Raw genomic sequence first — 11,995 nt, forward strand, 5'->3', positions numbered from 1 at the left:
AATATTGCTAGCTTGCAACACTAAAACATGATAATCATGCTCCCACTAACATGATAATTATTTCCTTGCCAGCATAACACTTATGCTCCAACTAGCTTTGACATGTACTCAGGAAACAGCTAAACTTCTAGAAATCAATACTTATTGACTTTCTTACCAAAGTTCATAATTATGATACGTGATGCTTCGATACGACTTTATCTAAGCTCATACACCTTTAATTAGAAAGCTCATACGTGTGTCAAAACTATTTCAGAACTTATATCAATAAGCCCCAAATGTTTAGACTAATTGTCAAATCTCACAATTCGAACTATGAAGAAGGATGTCGTAATCATAATCGAGTTTGAGAATGCAATTTACACAATCACTATCTCCTTAAAAGCTTCCTAGTAAAAGCGTTTCCTCACAATCATTTTCATGAATTAGAGAGAAACCTTACCACTTAGATTTTATAGTGTATGTGTTCTTATCCATGTGAATTTGTCATAGCCATTATCACAAGATAAGGTTTGTGACAAATCCAAACTCATATGGACTGAACTTGTTCAATCTTTATTTCTTGCCATCTGGCAACAAAAGGGTCTACCATTGCTTCCAATTTGTTCAACATCTCACCCATACAGATCAATGAACTTTCATCGATTAAGGTGCTTTGCCTTTATGCATTCAAATGAGAACTCATAGAACTCACATGCATAGTCAACTTATTTGGAATGGCATAGAAACAAGAATATGTCAACACGATAGGTTATAAACCTCAAGTCGTGTGCTGGTGATAGACAATAAGTTTATTCTTGACCTCTTGACATATAAGATTCTCTTGTCAAGAAACATTCCTTGACAAACAAATATTCAAGAGTTAGTGCAGATTCTCATCAAGACAAACACTTCACATAATTGTTCTTGGTTGGTCTTTGTCTTGTCCAAGACATCACAACTTACCAATTTCAAATGTGCATGAATAAGATGACATTTTCTACTCCACATTTGATGAGTGTTATAAACCTTCTAAAAACGATGTCACTCAAGTCACAATCTTGGAGTTCGACTCTAAGACTTAATTTTGGAGCAAAGTATGATTCACCTTTTGATTAAACCATTTCAACAATATCTGATTCCTCTTCTTATCCATACTAGTGCACTAAGGTTTCCTTAGAGGATCAATTGTGATACGGTTTCATAATCACTAAGTTAATCATAAAACACGATACTTAAGTACTCTTCCATCTTTTCAGATTGGAGAAACTTGTATCTTTCTGCCTAATTGATTCTTCTTATTCGTTCTGCTATTCATTGAAACTTTTACAACGATTCAGAATCATAATTAATCTTTTAAGCATAACCACATTTACTAAACTTTTAGCAAATCATGACAAATATTCTTATCGTTCTTTGTCGTGGACTTGTCCAATTCACAACAATGTGAGCTAGATCTCCTAGTCCTTCACTTGACTCACATCTACATACGAACAAGAAATTAGTTTCAATTTCCCAAATACGAAGGTTCTCATTCATCACACAATGCCAGTTGCATGATTCCAAGTTTCTGGCCAATTGAAACTTGGGTGATGATAATCATTCCTTATTTAGTAAATTTCCAACACCATCACAAATAACATAATAAAGAATCGCATCCATTTCAATATTGCTAGAAACATACAAACATCAATTTTCACAAGTGCCAATGCAAGGAAATAAGATAAAAATCAAAATTTATTTTATTCATGAAAACGCAGAAAAACTTGTCCTTACAACGCAATTAGAAATGAAAACTATGTTACTAAATGTTCCTAAGCAATCTATCATAACTCTTATGCAACAACTCAAAAAATCCAATCATCGAACCATGCGATCGAAATCCATTTCTTCGCGATCAGACTCAGCATACTTTTCCTTCAAGATTCCTTTCTTTTCTTCGATCCTAAAGAACATCAAAATGTAATCATATCACATCATGTATTAAGAATCTACAAACAGGAACTTAATAGAGTTAGATAGTGGACTTTACCTGAAGCAGAGTCATACATCTTGACTCTCCTATCCTTGCGATCTTTCAGGTAAATAGGGCAGCTTCGTAACCAATGTCCCTTCTCTTGGTAGTAGAAATAAATGGACTCTTTAGAACAGCACATGGGACAATCTCATATTCAACCTTTCTCTTTACCATCCGGTCAAACAGTTTGACTTTGGTTGATCCCTTTCCATTGGGAAGAGAAGACTTTTCTGGACTTCCAATGTTGCCATCATCAATATCCATGGAAGTGTGGGAGGCTGATCTACCAGTCAAAATTACTTTACCAATGCGCTGAATCATTTCTGATTCAACAACAATAAGCAAATAGGTTAGATCAATGAGGTTCATGTCGTGGTCCATCATATAGTAATCTTTTATGAACTCACTATATGATTCGGGAAGTGATTGAAGAACCAAGTCAACAGCTAGCTTCCATGAGACATCGACACCCAACATGCCAAATCTATCAATATGCAACTTCATATCCAAGACATGAGCACATACAGACTTTCCATCTTCATGTTTGCTTGCCAACAGGGCTTGAGTGACTTTGAACTTTTCAAGTCTTCGAACACGTGGGTCAGGGAGATTATTGGAAGAGGTGGAGGAACTGAAACATGATTTCCATTTCCACGATCCAATCGTGGATCATCACTTTCACTTGGAAAGCAATTTCCAAAAGGTTTGGGAAGACCATAGTTGTTAGAATTTGACATCTACAAAATGGGAGAAATTCAAGTTAGTCGATTCAATCCTTAATATAACACCCAAATGAAATATTAAGGCTAGGACCCAACACAATATTCTACAACTCGGAATAGGGTTGTCGTAATCCAGTTGCAGAATATTTGAAGATAGGTAAATGACGATTTACCAATTTTCACCATGAAAAACGAAAATGAAAAATTAGGTTTTAAATGAATTAAAACTCCTAGATCTTTTGAGATTCATTGAACTTTTCAATGGCATGTTTAATCTCGATTATGCCCTTCATGTTCGTGATTTGGATGCCGAGGATCACAAACAAGGTGTAGATAACCATGCAAATTAGCTTGGTACTCTCGAAGACTTCTATCACCTAATCAATGTGCCGGTTAAGCACACACGCTCCATTGATCTATGATAATCTACGAGCTACCCATTGTCATCCTTCATTGGTCCCATATTAGTGTATTAGTTAACCACACACGCTCTACTAACGACCAACAAGGTGGAATGTGCAATTTCATGGATTAGCATCAACTCCACATTTTTCCTAAAGTAACTAAGATTTGGGAAATTATAAAAGTGTTTAGTTACTTCGTACTTCATTATACTTATAATGGAAGGTTGTGTCTTATCCTACCCGTTCGGCTAACAACCCTCCACTAGTCAAGAGTGTGGTGGGTAAGAGTGGATACCTAATGATGGTCATTTTATAGGCTGCTTCCTTAAACATCCCTTATAGACCAGCTTCGTGAATGAGGCTTACTAATAGTAAGACTGACATTTACTTATACATATATAATATATTAGACTTTTAATTTTATATAGTATAAGGGTGTGTTTTATACTTTTAAAATACTAAGTGGTTTAATCTAATAATAAATTAGACTTTTAATTTGATTAACCTTAAACCATATAAATATGGATTTATTAATTATCTCTTTTAATTACACTTAATTAATTTAATAAAATCCATAAGGGTGTAATTTGAACTTTTCAAAGTACTAGGGTTTTAAAATTTAATATTTCAAAATTAATACCTTTTAATTAAATTTTATATTCCAAAACTTGAGGACAAATTTGAAACTTTTCAAATTATTAGGGTTTAACTATTTAAATTTCAAAACTAAAACTTTTAAGTTCAAATTTAAACTATAAAACCTAAAGGGTGTAAATTGAAACTTTTCAAACTTACTAGGTCAAATATTTGAATCATGATAATCCATATTTAACCAAATCCGCCATTTTGATAAGGATATCCATACCAAACTGAAAAAAATCAAATTTTGGCAAGAAAAACGAGTTTTGGTAGTTATCTTCATCAAAATCTGGCCAAAAAATTGAAAATATCGGCACCAGAGCCCTGGACTCATCGAGTCCACTATGGAACTCGTCGAGTTCATGCAACTCGTTGAGTCCATACATGGACTCGGCGAGTCAGCCAGTCACCTAGCAAAAAATCCGATTTTTTGATCTTTGGCAGTTCATATTTGCATCTATTCAACAGAAAAATGACATAGGCTCTGATACCACTGTTGGGTTTTAAGCATAACATCATTCCTATGGTGTATATGAAACCCTAATTGCTTAGATCTAGGTTTTTAAAATTTAACATACAACTATGAATACCAAAGCAATAACCCTACTAGCATACATATATCAAAATTAACATATGATTAGGGTTAGAAACTTTACCTCTCTTGTTATGTAGCAATAACAAGATTAATCCTTCTTGATCTTGACTTCTAAAAGCCTAGTGCCCCAAGTGTTGCACCACTAATGGAGTCACAAACACTCAACGCAACAATATGACTTAGGAGAGGGGAGGCCGAATTCTACATGTTAAGGGGTCTATTTATAGTTGAGGATATTAGGGTTTTATGGTGGAAACCCTAACTGCCTTGCTTAGGCCTTATGCAAACCATGGAGCCCTTTTTAGAAGCCCCCTTTGACGAAATCTTTATGGGCTTCCCATAGATTTCATCCAATCCCTTCTATTAGGAATCCATGGCCCAACTAGCAATTATCTGATAATTACAATATCAACCCCCTTTAATTAATCAGTTTCTTTTGATCACCAAATTAATTTCCGACCAATACTAGTAAATAATATGATTTCCAAATAATATATTAATCTTGTAATATATTAATAAAACCATTTTGAGTACGAATTTATTATTCATATAATAAATTCTATTCTCTCTACTCTTGTCAGCTTATCACGTTGCATGAGTGAAGGCAACCCAAAAGGACCATGCTCGTAATCGGGTCAAGTACATACCAAAATAGTTATGGGCTTTAGGGCTGCAAACGAGCCGAGCCGATCTCGAGCCTGACTAGGCTCGGGCTTGGCTCGTTTAAATACTTATAGGCTCGAGCTTGGCTCGTTTCGAGCCTTGTGGTACAAAGCTCGAGATCGGCTCGTTAAGAATTGTACGGGATTAGGCTCGGTTTCGGATCGGCTCGTATATGGTATACTCTAATTTCCTAAAATGGTATTTGTTAAATTATTATTTATTTTAATATATAAAAATAAAAATATTTTTTTATTATATATATGTGGGCTCGTTTAGGCTCGCGAGCGTAATTGAGCCAAGTAACAGAGGTTCGAGCTCGAGCTTGTTTAATAAACAAGCCTAATATTGAGCTCGAGCTCATCTCAGGCTCGTTTAAAATCAATCTTGAGTCAAGCTTTTAACGATTCGATCTTGAGTAGCTCACGAGGAGCTTGACTCATTTGCACCCCGAATGGGCCTAGCCACCTAATCCAACAGTTCCGAGGTGTCCAACTGAGATTCGGAGTTTTCTTGTTCTTGCGGGTTATTACTGGAGATTCATCCAGGATTTCTCCAAGATCGTTGTTCCTTTGACCCGACTGACCAAGAAGCCAATGACATTCCGTTGGGGGCCTGAGCAGCAGGTAACCTTCAAGACTCTTAGATAGCGGTTATGTGAGGCACTGATTTTGACTTTGTCGGAGGGAGTCGATGACTTCGTAGTTTACTGTGACACTTCGATCACAGGCATGGGCGCGATATTGTTGCAGTGGGGTCACATGATAACATACGCTTCGAGGCAGTTGAAGCCTGACGAGGCGAACTATCCGACCCATAATTTAGAGTTGGGGATTGTGGTTTTTGCCCTCAAGATTTGGCAGCATTACATCTATGGGGTCCGTTTTACTATTTACATGGACCATGAGAGTTTGAAGTACTTAATGGATCAGCCGAATATGAACATGAGGCAGCTTCGGTGGCTAGATGTGGTGAAGGATTATAACTGTGAGATCCTTTACCTCCCGGGCAAGGACAATGTGGTGGCTAATGTCCTGAGCTGCAAGGCAGTGGCGGCTCCGATTCGAGACATATGTATGAGAATGACAGTGATTACTCCATTGCTGGAGTAGATCTGAGAGGCGCATGTCGAGGGTATGAAGGAGGAATGCCGGAAGTGTGAGCGAATCATAGGTCAGGTGGCCTCATTTGATTATGACAGCCATGGATTGTTGACCATACATGGAAGGGTCTGGGTTCCGTACTGGGGCGGGGTAAGATAGGTTCTGATGAATGAGGCCCACAATTCGAGGTTCTCTATCCATCCTGGGGCGACGAAGATGTATCGGGATCTTCGTCCTGATTACTGGTGGCCCTATATGAAGCGGGACGTAGCATGGTATGTGGAGCGGTGCTTGACCTGCAGGAAGGTCAAGACTGAGCACTAGCGACCTCATGGCAAGATGCAACCATTGGATATTCTCATGTGGAAATGGGAAGACATTACTATGGATTTCATCACCAAGCTTCCTAGGACCACACGTGGAGTAGATTTGATATGGGTCATCATGGATCGGTTGACCAAGAGTGTCCATTTTATCCCGATCCATGAGAGTATATCGGCTGAGAAGCTAGGCAATATCTACGTTCGCGAGGTGGTGGCACGTCATGGAGTGCCCGTTTCGGTGGTGTCAGACCGGGATGTCCGTTTCACTTCCAGATTTTGGAAGCGGTTTCACGACGAGATGGGTACTCGTCTCCACTACAACACTGCTTTCCACCCTCAGACGGATGGGCAGAGCGAGAGGATAATTCAGACTCTCGAGGACATGTTGCGCGCATGTGTATTGGATTTCGGTGGCAGTTGGGATACGTATCTTCTGTTAGCGTAATTTTCGTATAACAACAACTACCACTCTAGCATAGATCGACCTCCCTTCGAGATGCTCTACGGGAGAAATTGTAAGACCCCAATCTGTTGGGGCGAGGTCGGTCAGAGGGTCATGAGAAGTATGGAGGTAGTACTCAAGACCACTGAGAGGATCCAACAGGTTCGAAGCAGGCTCCAGACTGCTTAGAGTCGGCAGAAAAGCTATGCCGACAAGCACCGTTCAGACTTGGAGTTTCAGGTGGGCAACATGGTCCTCCTAAAAGTGTCACCTTGGAAAGGTGTCATCTGGTTCAGGAAGCGGGGCAAGCTGTTTAGGGTGTTGGCTCGGGTAGGCCGGGTTGCGTACCGTTTGTATCTTCCAGCAGAGCTCAGCCAGATCCACAACACTTTCCATGTTTCTCAGCTACAGAAGTGCTTAGTGGTTTACTCAACGGTTGTGCCTCTAGAGGATATTTAAGTTGATGACAACTTGAATTACATCAAGAGACCGGTAGCTATTCTCAACAACAAGACGAATGAGCTGAGGAACAAAAGGGTGGAGATGGTAAAGGTGCAGTGGCAGCACCGCAAGGGTTCAGAGTGGACTTGGGAGTCCGAGGAGGAAATGAGGGAACACTACCCGAAGTTGTTTCCAGACGCAACAGACTTTGAGGACGAAGTCTAAGACAAGTAGGGGAGAATTGTAACGTCTGATTCTTGGTACACATTTCATCATAATTTATTTGATTTTGTAGAGCAACTCGATGAGTTGGGAGCCCCAAACTCGTCGAGTAGTAACCAGATTTAACGCGGGATTTTAAGTCACATACTCTAAAACCCACCGTTACTACCAAACAGACACGAAGAGAGGCGTGGTTTAGATACAATGGAGGTGAGCGGAAAGGGACATGTTGTTATGGACGAACAAGGTTGCTGTGTCGGTGTTGTCTAGGAAAATTTTCATTATACTCCCATGAATGACCCAAAAAATCATATTTTCCAGTTAACCCCTCTTATCATGCGAACTATTTTTGTCTGGTATTTTTTTTTTTCAAAAAAAATGGCTTGATGCATATTTAAGTGCTTTCGTAAAAAAAATATATTTAAAAACATGTATATATGGATTGTGCATATTTACATTTTTGTATAACGGACACATGCACTTACGTTAGCACATATATTCATATTTATATATATGCACACTAGTTTATAACCCGTGGGAACCACGGTTACAAAATTAATTAAGCTTTTTTAGTGAAAATTCAAAGTTATTAATCAATTATTTTAAATAAATTATTTATTAGGAGATTTTTTAGTTATATAAAACTATAATTATTGATTTTAAATAAATATGTGAAATTATATCACTTTATAATTTGTATTAATTTTATATTAATGCTATTAATTTAATGTAGATAGAGTGGAAAATTTAAAATTTAAACTAATAATCAATAGGTTGACATGTGGCAAGTATTAATTAGTAGACATAATATGGTGACACATGACAAAAGAAGAATAAAACATGTATTAATTAAGAGGTTTAACAAGATGACACATGTCAAAAGGAGAATAAAACTATTCTTTTATTAGAATAGGAAGATTTTTTTTAAAGATTTGTTTTACGAAAGAACTTAAATAAGAGCAACTTAATGCGTTAAATATTTTTTTAGAAAAACTTTATCAGATAAAAAAGCATGCAAGATAGAATGAGTTCGCAAAAAATATAGATTCGCATATATATATATATATATATATATATATATATATATATATATATATATATATATATATATATATATATATAAACTAGCCATTTACCCGCGCCAAGCAACGGGTATAAATAGTTTTTTCAAAACTTGGTTTCTACAAACGATTATTTTTTTTGTGCAAATAGTTTACCGCATCTACAAAATTATCAATAAGAGTTATGCTAGCAAAAACTAAATCATCAAGAATTAAAAATAAAAAAGTTGGGATTCTTTACAAATCGTGCAACACTTCTTTATATACCACATTTGATGTATAGACTTCACTGTCATTGAATTGTTTTGTCAGGTTTCACTAATACTTTATATTGGTGATTAGTAAACCCTTTTTATAATAATACTAGTTTATAACCCGTGGAAACCACGGTTACAAAATTAATTAAATATTCATAGTAAAAAATTCAAAATTATGAATCAATTATTTTATATAAAATTTTTTATACATTATTAATTAAGAGATTTTTTTATTAGTTATGTAAAATTATAATTATTGATTCAAATAAATATGTGAAATTAATTTATCATACATATTAAACTCTTTTTATTTGTAAACTAATGAAAACAATAATATAAAATTTAAAATTTAAATTTAAAATAAAGAATAAATAGATTGACAAATAACATCACATTAATTAGGAGGTTTAATGAATTTAAAATAGAGAATTAATAGAATGACAAGTGGCATCATATTAATTAGGAGTTCTAATATTATGACTTCAATGTAAACCAAAATATATAACCGATCTCACAACTATTTATTAAAAACATTTAATAAAAATACATGAAACAATATTAAACAAATAACCCAAACATAAAAGTAAAAATCGTAATTGGTCGCATTAAGAAATTGTCTCTTTCGTGTAACATGAAATTCTTAAAGTATAATTGATAAACTTTATAATACCTTAAACACAAACTCTATGGATCAAACCCATATGCAAAAAAGGAAAATTTTATTTTTAATACATAATATGCTTCTCTTTCATGTTTGACAGCTTTGATCAATGGCAATACACTATGCATACAGTTTTCATACTTCCTACTTTAAACCCAACCAAAAACAGTTACAAAAATCCCATTAAAAACATACATCAACCCCAACAAATAGAATGATATCATTTTAAACCCAAAAAAAGAACTCAACCAAAAGTAATTTAAATTACTTTGAACTTGCCTATCAAACACTATTATTGATGATTAGTTTGAATTTAGTTGTAAAACATTAATACTAAACGTTACTTTTACCTTCACAATATAAAAAAAAACACAAGTTTTCAGAGTGAAAACACAGGCAACATATTACTCAAAAGAGTCAAAATCAAAGCTGCATTTGACTCAAAACAAAAAAACATTTTTCCTTTAAACTCACAATTGAATACAGGGTATAAAGAAAGGGACATATATGCTTACACAATACCTTTTTCCTTTGAATCCAAGTGGAAAATTCTAAATTTCCTACAATATAGTTTAAAAGGAACTTACTAAGATTTTTTAGGATTGAATGGGTACGGATCAAAACAGAAGCGGAGGCATTTTAATGTTATCTTCAGACTTATATACATACCCGTAGGCCTGAAAGAATCCGAATTCAAAAAGCATTGGGTGTAATAGTTTGTAATAGAGCATACCTGAACATCATGTAAAATGGTTTGCATCAGACATGAAGGGTTACAAAGATAAACATTGAATATCCTAATCTCCTATTTGCATTACCCAAGCAGCACCTAAAGATATTCAATAGTATAAACATGGCAGAGTGCTCAGTTTTTTAATAATTTCTAGTCTCCCAACCTGGTAAGCCAAAGAAAGGGAAAATTAGTAATTTCAACAACAAACTAAAGAGAAAACTGGTTATCATGAATGATTCAATCGTATATTAGCAACCAACATCATTCTTGGTCATAAAAGATCCGTATATAAATAAAAAAAAATGCAGAAATAGAAACATATATGCAAAAAATGCATAAATTTAGAAATAACAACATACTCAAAACTTTAGGTTAGAACTTGCAGAAGAATGTGAAATAGAAAACTTGAAGACTCTGCCACAGCCACAAACATATACAGTTATATGCACACCAATTCATTGTTTTCTTCAAAATGACCAATATACCCCTTACTCATTCCCTGCTACATCCACACTCCCCTGCCACAAGTCAACCACGTACAGATAAAGTCAAATGCACATACACCCACATCCACGTTTATATGAAATCAAATACCAGATCGTAATCACAAAACCAAGGGAAAAGATAAACAAAATCAAGAAATACTAATTCTACATGCTGATCGTTTCTATTGATCGATCTCTATAAAACTCTACATAAAATCAAGAATTGGACCATCAATATCAGATAATATTGCAACATTTTCTTTTCCAAAAAGATTGAAGTTAAAAATTAACTAAAGTTAAAAATAAAGAATGGGGAAAACCCAAAATCAAACAAACAAAAACAATAAAAACAACAAAGAGATGAAGAAATACATGCCTGACAAAATCTTTGGCAACGAATCACATTTTCAATATGCAAGGTTGGTGCAGAAATTTTATTCACCTGTAAATCAATATAAAAATGCTTTATTTCTCTTTCAAACCAAACATCACTGAAGGTTATTGACAGGGCCAAGATTCGGAACCTGGAAACACAAACAAACAAATACAATTAAAAAGAGAAGGGGGTTGTGTGCGGTGGTGCAATAGTTGGGTAAGATTTGATTTATTCTTACCTAGATATGGACAGATATAGAGAGAGGGTCGAGATTTAGGACCTGTAATCACAAACACACACATACACAGTTAAAGAGATACATAGAACTATATAGCTTAGTTAAACAGATGTATAGAACTCTATAGCCTATTTTCTGTGACTTCTTGTTTAGATCTTCGGTTTATTAGAGAGAAGGGGGTTGTGTGCGGTAATGCAATTGGTGGTAATAGGTGGCAACAGTGGGGTTTATGAAAGATGGGAAAGGGAAATCAAAATTGGAATCAATGTGAGTGGTGATGGTTATTCGGGTCACTATGGTTAGATTTCGTAATTGAACACAGTGAAAATGATGACGATGCTTATGGTTGAAGGTAGTGATGATGGTGGTGTCGTTTGGCTCAAACTTTGAATAAACGGTGAGAGATGGCAAGAGAGATGTTATATAACATGTAAAAGGGTTTAAGTTGATTAAGTTTGTTGAAGAAGAGGAATACTTGGTCAATTTTGACCCATTCAAATCGCTAAATATAAGGAATATGGAGTTTAACGTTTGACCAAATTACTTTCCTTAATTTTCTGTAATATTGTTAATGTATAAAATGTTAGTACAAGATGCTTTAAGGATTATACCTCTTAAAATTCAGCAAAACATGCTA

The 11,995-nt window shown here is 35.2% G+C and overlaps 1 long non-coding RNA gene across 1 annotated transcript; it reads right to left on the bottom strand.

The window, feature by feature from the left end:
- Nucleotides 1-9,715: 9,715 nt before the first annotated feature.
- On the bottom strand, nt 9,716-11,749 carry LOC111912820 (uncharacterized). Its single transcript, XR_002857364.2, has 5 exons — nt 11,359-11,749; nt 11,187-11,268; nt 10,619-10,777; nt 10,345-10,422; nt 9,716-10,259 (listed from the first exon to the last, which is right to left on the bottom strand). It is a non-coding gene; the product is annotated as an uncharacterized LOC111912820 (long non-coding RNA).
- Between the last annotated feature and the right edge of the window lie 246 nt (nt 11,750-11,995).

This window comes from Lactuca sativa, chromosome 7 (genome assembly GCF_002870075.4).
Source record: "Lactuca sativa cultivar Salinas chromosome 7, Lsat_Salinas_v11, whole genome shotgun sequence".
Lineage (NCBI taxonomy): Eukaryota > Viridiplantae > Streptophyta > Magnoliopsida > Asterales > Asteraceae > Lactuca > Lactuca sativa.